The sequence below is a fragment of the Triticum urartu genome, chromosome 7 (genome assembly GCF_003073215.2).
Source record: "Triticum urartu cultivar G1812 chromosome 7, Tu2.1, whole genome shotgun sequence".
In the NCBI taxonomy this organism is placed as follows: domain Eukaryota; kingdom Viridiplantae; phylum Streptophyta; class Magnoliopsida; order Poales; family Poaceae; genus Triticum; species Triticum urartu.
This window is the reverse complement of record NC_053028.1, coordinates 681,064,038-681,075,404: the sequence shown is the minus strand read 5'-3', so window position 1 is coordinate 681,075,404 and position 11,367 is coordinate 681,064,038.

The window sequence follows — 11,367 nt, the reverse complement described above, 5'->3', positions numbered from 1 at the left end:
ATCGGATCGGGGGAACGGACCCTGCGGCGACGACTGCGCCGCCCCCACGCCGCCTGGACCGCGCCGGCACGCTCCCCCGCCGGACTGCCTCCCGCTCCGCCGCTCGTCCCCGTCGCCCCCCCTCGACCACCGCTGCCCCGTGCCCTACGCTCCCTCGGTGAGGACCCCGGTCCTCCTTCTCCCCGTCCCCTCTCGCCGGCGCTCGCCTCGCCCGTGCTGCGTTCGGCCGGCGTGCCCCGCGTCGACCAAGCCCTGCTTTGCCCTTCACCGCACGCGTTGGCTGCGTCCCGCGCGACGCGCGCGCTCGCGTTGGCCGCTCCCCTGCTCCCCGCGTCACGAGCTCCCGCCCCTGCCCTTGCTGTCCGCCACCGCCGACGCTGGCCCCCCTGACCTCGCCTCCGGTCGCCCCCGCGCTCTCCTGGCCTCGCCCGTGCCTCGCCGCGCGAGCACGCGCTTGGCCGCCCGCGACCCCCCCTGGTGCTGCGTCCCCGCCCGGTGCCGCGCCGGATCTGGCCGCCCCTGGGTGTGCGCCCGTTCGGGCTGGGCGCCAGCGCCCGCACGCCCGCGCGCCCGTTATGCCCCTGGGTCACTGACCGGGTGGCCCCACGGCCCAGAACATTTTATAAAAAAAAGGGAATTAAAATTAATAATAATAAAAATAATTAATTAATTAATTAATTAAGGAATTAATTAAGTTAATTAATCATAATTAGATTAATCAAATTAACTAATTAGTCTAATTAAACTGTGATTAGTTTAGCTAAAACCTGATTAGCCTAAACAGGGTATGACAGGTGGGCCCCGCTGGACCCACACGTCAGGTTGACCAAGTCAACCCTGTTGACTGCTGACGTCAGCATGACATCATGCTGACGTCATAAATTCATTTTTCGAATTAAATAATTAATTAATTGAATTCCAGAAATTAATAAAATCTTTAGAAAATCATATCTTTTAATCCGTAACTCGGATTAAAATATTTTCAACATGAAAGTTGCTCAGAACGACGAGACGAATTTGAATACGCAGCCCGTTTATCCGCCACGCATCTCTATCATAGCGAACGCGCAACTTTCCCCCTCTGTTTCATCTGTCCGAAAACGCGAAACACCGGGGATACTTTCCCGGATGTTTCCCCCCTTCACCGGTATCACCTCATACCGCGATAGGGCACCCCTAGCACCGCTACTTGTCATGTCATGCATCACTATGCATATGCTTGCTTAAATATTTATTGTTTCTCCCCCCTCTTCTCTCGCTAGACACCGGGACCGACGTCGCTGCTACCCAGTACGACTACGGTGTTGACGACCCCTCTCTCTTGCCAGAGCAACCAGGCAAGCCCCCCCTTTGATCACCAGATATCGCCTACTCTTCTCTATACTGCTTGCATTAGAGTAGTGTAGCATGTTACTGCTTCCCGTTAATCCTATACTGATGCATAGCCTGTCCTTGCTACTACTGTTGTTACCTTTACCTGCAATCCTAATGCTTAGTATAGGATGCTAGTTTATCATCAGTGGCCCTACATCCTTGTCCGTCTGCCATGCTATACTATCGGGCCGTGATCACTCGGGAGTTGATCACGGGTATATACTATATACTTTATACATGATACATGTGTTGACTAAAGACGGGTCGGCTTGAGGAGCACCCGCGAGTGGATCTTTGAGGCGGAGCGAAGGGCAGGTTCCGACCACCTAGGAGAGAGGTGGGCCTGGCCCTGGTCGACGTTCGCGGATACCTAACACGCTTAACGAGATCTGGGTATTTGATCTGAGTTTGGCCATTTGGTCTATACGCACTAACCATCTACGCGGGAGTAGTTATGGGTATCCCGGCGTCGTGGTATCAGCCGAAGCCTTCGTGACGTCAGCGACTGAGTGGCGCGCGCCGGATTGGAACGTAAGCCTGCTCTTGTATTAAGGGGGCTAGTTCTGCTTCCGGCCGCGTACGCAACGTGCAGGTGTGCTAAGGGCGATGGGCCCAGACCCCTGTGCGCTTAGGTTTAGACCGGCGTGCTGACCTCTCTGTTGTGCCTAGGTGGGGCTGCGACGTGTTGATCTTCCGAGGCCGGGCATGACCCAGGAAAGTGTGTCCGGCCAAATGGGATCGAGCGTGTTGGGGTATGTGGTGCACCCCTGCAGGGAAGTTAATCTATTCGAATAGCCGTGATCTTCGGTAACAGGACGACTTGGAGTTGTGCCTTGACCTTATGACAACTAGAACCAGATACTTAATAAAACACACCCTTCCAAGTGCCAGATACAACCCGGTGATCGCTCTCTAACAGGGTGACGAGGAGGGGATCGCCGGGTAGGATTATGCTATGCGATGCTACTTGGAGGACTTCAGTCTACTCTCTTCTACATGCTGCGAGACGGAGGCTGCCAGAAGCGTAGTCTTCAACAGGATTAGCTATCCCCCTCTTATTCTCGCTTTCTGCAGTTCAGTCCACCGATATGGCCCTTTACACATTTACCCATGCATATGTAGTGTAGCTTCTTGCTTGCGAGTACTTTGGATGAGTACTCACGGTTGCTTTCTCCTTCTTTCCCTCTATCCCTTCTACCTGGTTGTCGCAACCAGATGTTGGAGCCCAGGAGCCAGACGCCACCGTCGACGACGACCCCTACTACACCGGAGGTGCCTACTACTACGTGATGCCCGCTGACGACGACCAGGAGTAGTTTAGGAGGATCCCAGGCAGGAGGCCTGCGCCTCTTTCGATCTGTATCCCAGTTTGTGCTAGCCTTCTTAAGGCAAACTTGTTTAACTTATGTCTGTACTCAGATATTGTTGCTTCCGCTGACTCGTCTATGATCGAGCTCTTGTATTCGAGCCCTCGAGGCCCCTGGCTTGTAATATGATGCTTGTATGACTTATTTTATTTGTAGAGTTGTGTTGTGATATCTTCCCGTGAGTCCCTGATCTTGATCGTACACGTTTGCGTGTATGATTAGTGTACGATTAAATCGGGGGCGTCACAAGTTGGTATCAGAGCCGACTGCCTGTAGGAATCCCCCTTCCAAACTCCTTGGCCGAAGTCGAGTCTAGTCAGTGAAAACTGTTTACTAACATGGTTGTGTGGCTTACGGGCCCACGTCGCCATTTGGGTGGTATTAGGATCTTTTATTCCTCGACCTATACTCTGGGACTCTGATCTCTCTTCTATTCGGGTTAAATGATTTTTCTAAAATCTAACTTTAGGTTCTGGAAAATACTTTCTCCCGGAGAGCCCCTTCAGTCCAGGTGATCGCCGGCTGCACCAGAAGATTTCGAAGATACTCTCCGATTTTCTCTCGAGACCTTGTGCCCGTTGCTTTTGCAATTCCCGACCACCGATCAACCCCTATGGATAAATACTTGCAGTTGTTATGCTTGCATACATCCCTAGTTGGTCTTGTTATTACAAGATACCCCGAAATAGTCGTCGTATTTTCGAGAATCCTTTGAGCTTACTGCCTTGCTGTTCTTTGTCACCTGAATACCCCTACGGATAATTCTCGCACTCATCGAGTATCCGCTCATCCCCAGATATTCATGCAGTTCACAAAATTCTTCGAAATACCATTCGGTCTTCCGAAAATCCTGAGCAACCTATTGCTCCTGAAATTCTTGCTTGCTTGCATTATGGTTAATCCCATAAGTATAGTAATCTTATTGGCAACCTTGTCAATATCATTTTGAGTCCATTGACTCAATATGTTGCGAAGCTCGCAATCCTCACTCAGATCATAGAATTCATCCTTCCAGCTCAGATGTCATTTAAAACGTGAGCTGGTCCTCGGCCAATCAGATTGCCATCGATTGTACCCCTAAGTCTATTCAACTTTTTCGTCCTTGATCAGAGCGTTTGCTCCTGATCCCTTGATTTGAAAATCATAATTCCTTTGTTATTTAAACGTTGAATTATTCAGATGTTCTGTAAAACGATGCATTTGCATTCTTTCTTCCTTTGATTGTGTATCGATACTCACATCAGCTCCATTGTGGATCACCATATCCACTGTTGGATTATTATCCGACCATGTCCTTCATAATTAATCACCTTGTGAGTTCTTTCTCCGATACATAATGCCTTTGGTAATTTGTATCCTCTCCTTTTGCCAACCATGCTTTGCTTTCGAGCTGGTAATATTTACTCTCAAAGCTTGTGGTATATGTTTCCATGATACCCTGACGGGTTGAACCTATGCCTTCCTTAATTTGTGTGACCTCGAAAGTTATGCGGGTTATACCCTGCTGACGCTTCGTCAGATAACTTTTCAACACTACAACTTCGAAAAGGGGAGGTAAATGTAAGGTTATGCATTGAAGAAGTGGGAGTCGACCTTGAACTTTGTGTTCATGCCCATGGACACGATGTAGATCTTATTATTAAAGCTTCTCTTAAATTAATTACTCCCTTGGTATAAGTTCATATTATATCTGGGATCTGGCCTTTTTCAATCGTGGTTCTGACCATGCTCTCCTTTAAATAACATTTCTCATGCAAGTTTAAGCACTTGTCTTCTACGGGGTAATACCCCAGTCCAACCTCTACTTTGATTTGCCGTCGAGTATTACCCCCTGGTATCTCAAGATTATCACGGAACTGCATAACTTCTTATGAGTTCTTCATCAAGTGCTACATTCTCATTGGTTCCAATTTTTCATGGGCTCTAAGTTATTAAACACTCAAAGACACCGATAACTGAACCGAGTCCACACTATGGTTCAACAACTCTTAGTAATCTTCTTTAAGTACGAGTTTGAACTCAATCACGTCATTCCGAGCCTACTCGACTATATCATTATCGTGCCAAATTTTAACTGTGCCACCTGGTCCTTCTTTCCGGAGCACAATTTCGACGATGGGCTAAGCTTACGTCGATCTTCCTTGTCTTATCGTTTCACCTCAAACAACAAACTTGATTTCAAGTTTGTGACGTACCCATGGTTCCAATAACCTTTCGCTTCATCATTCATTTGACTTGATGTCATCGCCGACCGATTACATCTCCATGAAACCTCTCGACAGAAATTGTCATGATCATCATCAACATTTCGAGCTCCTCAAGGATATCAATTGAATTCCTGATGAGAAATACCATCCTTGCCCTTGATGATTTGTGTTATCATCGACCACTCGATTGCCTTCCGTTCAACACAAACTTGTTCGTGTTTTGTGTTATACCTTGAGATCCTTGCTATCCAGCATTTGTTCTCCTTTACCTTGGAGTATTGCCATCTTTTATGTCAAGAATGTTGTGAGAATTTCACCACCTCTTAAGAATTCTTGGTATCGTGATACTTCTCACCATCACCATTCTTTCTTGGTCCTCGTGTTGATTCCAACCGGGGTACCAACAAGTGAACGGTGTTGTTTGGATTCTGCACTTCTAGCAACCCTATTGCTTTGAAGTTAATGGTCGGCCGTTCGTTCTTAGACTATTGATTATTGAATCACCATTCTGACATTGGTCGTGCAACCCAACCCATATTTTGGGCGCACCTTTCAACCAATGTTTAATTGTGTATGTTTTCCGTGAGCATACTTCCTTATATCATTTGATCTGACAAATGTTATCTCCTTGTTCACTTAATTGTGGAAATCCATCTTTTGGAAATCTCGATGAATTGCCGTTGAGTTCACCAGACACCTCTTTGTCCTCTCCTTGGATTAATGATGAACTCTTGTTAACGGAAATCACTTCATAGTTCATTTCCCGAGAATCTTACATTGTCCTCTCGTCAATTGTGTTGCACCTTTCTTCTCAGGCTTACTAAGTCGGAGGTATCCTGGCACTAATCAGATCTGAATCTAGGTCAAATTTGATGGTTGGAACATATTTCCAAGAGTTACAACAATGGTCCTTATGTGACCCGATAAGGTGATGTCATGCCTAGCACACCTGGCTGGAGGCCCAATTGTTAAAGTTTCCCTTTTCAGCCAGGCTATCCTTTCTTCCATGAGGAAATTGTAAGACTTATTCTATAAGTTCTTCCTGATGGACCCTTTTTGTTTCCAAAGTCTGAACTTGCTTGAAGACCATGTAATGCTATCTCGAAGCATGTTTGTGGTACTCCGATTGTCAACAAGGACATTTGAAGCCAATGCTAAATGTTTCCTGCTAAATTATCCAAACACCGCTGTATGGGTAATGTCATGAAGTTTCTCTCCCCTTTTCTAAAGGGTTTTCTACATTATATCCTGTCATGGATATCATACTCTGCTTGTCCTTGGGAAGGATATACCCTTGAAATATGTGTTTAAACACATTTTCCTTTCCATTGTTCTGCTTAAACCTGACAATCACTTTTCCTTTCCATTGGGATTGTTTAAACCTTCTTGTGATCTATATGATGTAAGCAGTAGTTTTCTCCTACTTAGGTAAACACCTTGGTGTACGACCGTGTCAGTAAGACCCTGTTACTATTGTTGATGACATTTCGGTAGCCACCGATGGACGAGAACCTTGCCTATTGGCCCGCCTCGTTCAACGAGCAGGAAAATGGTTCTCTTCGTCCCTCGCCCTTGGTACCGATGTTGTTGCCGACATAACCGACAGACTATCCTCTGGCATGCCTTGCTTACATGATCGTGCAAGATGTCACTGTCCTTCCTACTTTTAATCCACATGGTGGGCCCATAACCCACAGTTCCACAGGATCGAAACCTGACTCTCCTGTACCCCCCTGTACCCAAGGTTGTTCCTCGCGCGTGGCCTCGTATGTAATTCATGAGCCACCTTCAATCTGGTATCAGACAAATACTTATTCTCGTGGCTTCGAACCCCTTTCACGCCACATATCAGGCATCGAACCATTGCCTGCCCGCTCGAAACTTCCCAGGATACCTCCTTACTCTGCTCTTGATATTTTCTTAAGTTTCAATTCGAGAGTTACTTCCGCCACCCTCCCCGATGTTATCGACCAGATAGTCAAACCTGCAGAGGTCCATTCTCTCGGAATACCCACCCTTTATCCTTTCGTAAGTACGACGGAACCCCCGAAGAAAGGACAACAAACTTCATCATGATGACCTGAAGGAGAGGACTGAAGACATCAATGTAATGGGTCGACCTCTTCGAGAAGAGCTACTATGACCGAGAAGAATCGTTAGAATTTCGTAACCAGACCCCTTCCCCCTTATAACCGATCCTAAATCTCGGGACGAGATTTCTTGTAGTGGAGGAGAATTGTGACGCCCGGATAATTAAGCTACAGTGATTCCCCGCTAATGATGCCACGTCACCACGGTTACTGTGATAAACTCTCGATAGTTCAGAACCGAAACAAATTCAAAATTTAAATAAAAGAAAACAATAAAAGTTTTCAAAAATTAAAACAAAAATGTTCGGTGGTTGCCAAATATTACAAAGATAATTATGGTGTAAGGTTCACAATTTTATAAAATGCCTAAGTGTTTATAAATAAATAAAAACAGAAAAGAAAATAAATAAAAAGAAAACAGAAAACAATACAAAAAAAGGAAGAGAAACCCCCCCTGGACCCTGGCCCAACTGGGCCGACCCCAGGCCCAGTCGGCCACCCCCATAACCCCCACGCCCCGAAACCCTAACCCCCAGATCCCCCACTACCCACTCCCCCGATTCCCCACATTCTCCCTCGTCTCTCCCTCTCGCCTGATCCAATCGGGATCGAGCGCCCATCGCCGCCACCTGGAGCACCCCGCCCCCCTGACGACGCCCGCCGCCGCCGGACCTCCACCCCGTCGGACGCCGCCCCCTGCCTCCTCCCAGGCGCCCCCACTCGACTGGATCGGGGAGGTCCCGCGCCGCCCCGACGCGCCTCGACTGCGGCGCCCATCCCCTGCGCCTTCGCCCGTTGTCGCCGGCCCGCTTCCTCTCCGCGCTCGTCCCCGTCGCCCCCCTCGACCACCGCTGCCCCGTGCCCTACGCTCCCTCGGTGAGGACCCCGGTCCTCCTTCTCCCCGTCCCCTCTCGCCGGCGCTCGCCTCGCCCGTGCTGCGTTCGGCCGGCGTGCCCCGCGTCGACCAAGCCCTGCTTTGCCCTTCACCGCACGCGTTGGCTGCGTCCCGCGCGACGCGCGCGCTCGCGTTGGCCGCTCCCCTGCTCCCCGCGTCACGAGCTCCCGCCCCTGCCCTTGCTGTCCGCCACCGCCGACGCTGGCCCCCCTGGCCTCGCCTCCGGTCGCCCCCGCGCTCTCCTGGCCTCGCCCGTGCCTCGCCGCGCGAGCACGCGCTTGGCCGCCCGCGACCCCCCCTGGTGCTGCGTCCCCGCCCGGTGCCGCGCCGGATCTGGCCGCCCCTGGGTGTGCGCCCGTTCGGGCTGGGCGCCAGCGCCCGCACGCCCGCGCGCCCGTTATGCCCCCTGGGTCACTGACCGGGTGGCCCCACGGCCCAGAACGTTTTATTAAAAAAAAGGAATAAAAAAAATAAAAATAAAATAAATATAATTAATAAAAATAAAAATGATTTAATTAAATTAATTATTAATTAATTAATTAATTAAGAAATTAATTAAGTTAATTAATCCGGTTTAATTAATTTAATTAACTAGTTAAGTTTAATTAAACTGTAATTAGATTAACCTAAACCCTAATTAACCTAATTAGAGGATGACAGGTGGGTCCCCCCCTGGACCCACATGTCAGGTTGACCAAGTCAACTCTGTTGACTGCTGATGTCAGCATGACATCATGCTGATGTCATTAAATCATTTTCGAATTAATTAAATAATTAATTAAATCTCAGAAATTAATAAAATCTTTAGAAAATCATATCTTTTAATCCGTAACTCGGATTAAGATATTTTCAACATGAAAGTTGCTCAGAACGACGAGGCGAATTTGAATACGCAGCCCGTTTATCCGCCACGCATCCCTAGCATAGCGAACGCGCAACTTTCCCCCTCTGTTTCATCTGTCCGAAAACGCGAAACACCGGGGATACTTTCCCGGATGTTTCCCCCCTTCACCGGTATCACCTCATACCGCGATAGGGCACCCCTAGCACCGCTACTTGTCATGTCATGCATCACTATGCATATGCTTGCTTAAATATTTATTGTTTCTCCCCCCTCTTCTCTCGCTAGACACCGGGACCGACGTCGCTGCTACCCAGTACGACTACGGTGTTGACGACCCCTCTCTCTTGCCAGAGCAACCAGGCAAGCCCCCCCTTTGATCACCAGATATCGCCTACTCTTCTCTATACTGCTTGCATTAGAGTAGTGTAGCATGTTACTGCTTCCCGTTAATCCTATACTGATGCATAGCCTGTCCTTGCTACTACTGTTGTTACCTTTACCTGCAATCCTAATGCTTAGTATAGGATGCTAGTTTATCATCAGTGGCCCTACATCCTTGTCCGTCTGCCATGCTATACTATCGGGCCGTGATCACTCGGGAGTTGATCACGGGTATATACTATATACTTTATACATGATACATGTGGTGACTAAAGACGGGTCGGCTTGAGGAGCACCCGCGAGTGGATCTTTGAGGCGGAGCGACAGGGCAGGTTCCGACCACCTAGGAGAGAGGTGGGCCTGGCCCTGGTCGACGTTCGCGGATACTTAACACGCTTAACGAGATCTGGGTATTTGATCTGAGTTTGCATTTGGTCTATACGCACTAACCATCTACGCGGGAGTAGTTATGGGTATCCCGGCGTCGTGGTATCAGCCGAAGCCTTCGTGACGTCAGCGACTGAGTGGCGCGCGCCGGATTGGACTGAAATGCCACTAGGCTAGGTTGCTTTCGCCGCGTCGCAACGTGCAGGTGTGCTAAGGGCGATGGCCCAGACCCCTGTGCGCTTAGTTTAGACCGGCGATGCTGACCTCTCTGTTGTGCCTAGGTGGGGCTGCGACGTGTTGATCTTCCGAGGCCGGGCATGACCCAGGAAAGTGTGTCCGGCCAAATGGATCGAGCGTGTTGGGTATTGTGGTGCACCCCTGCAGGGAAGTTAATCTATTCGAATAGCCGTGATCTTCGGTAACAGGACGACTTGGAGTTGTACCTTGACCTTATGACAACTAGAACCGGATACTTAATAAAACACACCCTTCCAAGTGCCAGATACAACCGGTGGTCGCTCTCTCTCAGGGATACGAGGAGGGGATCGCCGGGTAGGATTATTGCTATGCGATGATACTTGGAGGACTTCAGTCTACTCCCTTCTGCATGCTGCAAGACGGTGGCTGCCAGAAGCGTAGTCTTCGAAAGGATTAGCTATCCCCCTCTTATTCTGGCTTTCTGCAGTTCAGTCCACCGATATGGCCCTTTACACATTTACCCATGCATATGTAGTGTAGCTTCTTGCTTGCGAGTACTTTGGATGAGTACTCACGGTTGCTTTCTCCTTCTTTCCCTCTATCCCTTCTACCTGGTTGTCGCAACCAGATGTTGGAGCCCAGGAGCCAGACGCCACCGTCGACGACGACCCCTACTACACCGGAGGTGCCTACTACTACGTGATGCCCGCTGACGACGACCAGGAGTAGTTAGGAGGATCCCAGGCAGGAGGCCTGCGCCTCTTTCGATCTGTATCCCAGTTTGTGCTAGCCTTCTTTAAGGCAAACTTGTTTAACTTATGTCTGTACTCAGATATTGTTGCTTCCGCTGACTCGTCTATGATCGAGCTCTTGTATTCGAGCCCTCGAGGCCCCTGGCTTGTAATATGATGCTTATATGACTTATTTTATTTGTAGAGTTGTGTTGTGATATCTTCCCGTGAGTCCCTGATCTTGATCGTACACGTTTGCGTGTATGATTAGTGTACGATTAAATCGGGGGCGTCACATCATTGGATGGGGAGTATAAAGACATGGAGCTTGATGAATTCATTCGAAAAGAGTTCATGGATTCTTTTGTAGGTAAAACGATGGATTCGTCGAGCTCATTGGATGGGGAGTATAAAGACAAGGAGCTTGATGAATTTATTCGAAAAGAGTTCATGGATTCTTTTGTAGGTAAAACGATGGATTCGTCGAGCTCATTGGATGGGGAGTATAAAGACAAGGAGCTTGATGAATTCATTCGAAAAGAGTTCATCGATTCATCGGAATTGGACGACGATGATGTAGAGTTGATGATGATGATCAACATCGGGGAAACGCCGTATGCGTACGTCTTGCTCTTGTGCTCTGCTTTGTTAAAATGAAGGAGTGCTATGAGATTTTCTTTTCCTTTTTCTTTAAAAACTTTCCTAATTTGCCACAACATCTATTAAATCTTATCAAATGATTTACAGCTGTGCTAAAGCACATCTAGATGTGTCGTAAGTATTGCACATCTAAGTCCTATGTCATTGATCTTACGCGAAGATTCGTGTGGATATTTTCTTTTTTCTTTTTCTTTTCCTTTTTATGTTTGATTGTGTCACTTAGATATGCAATA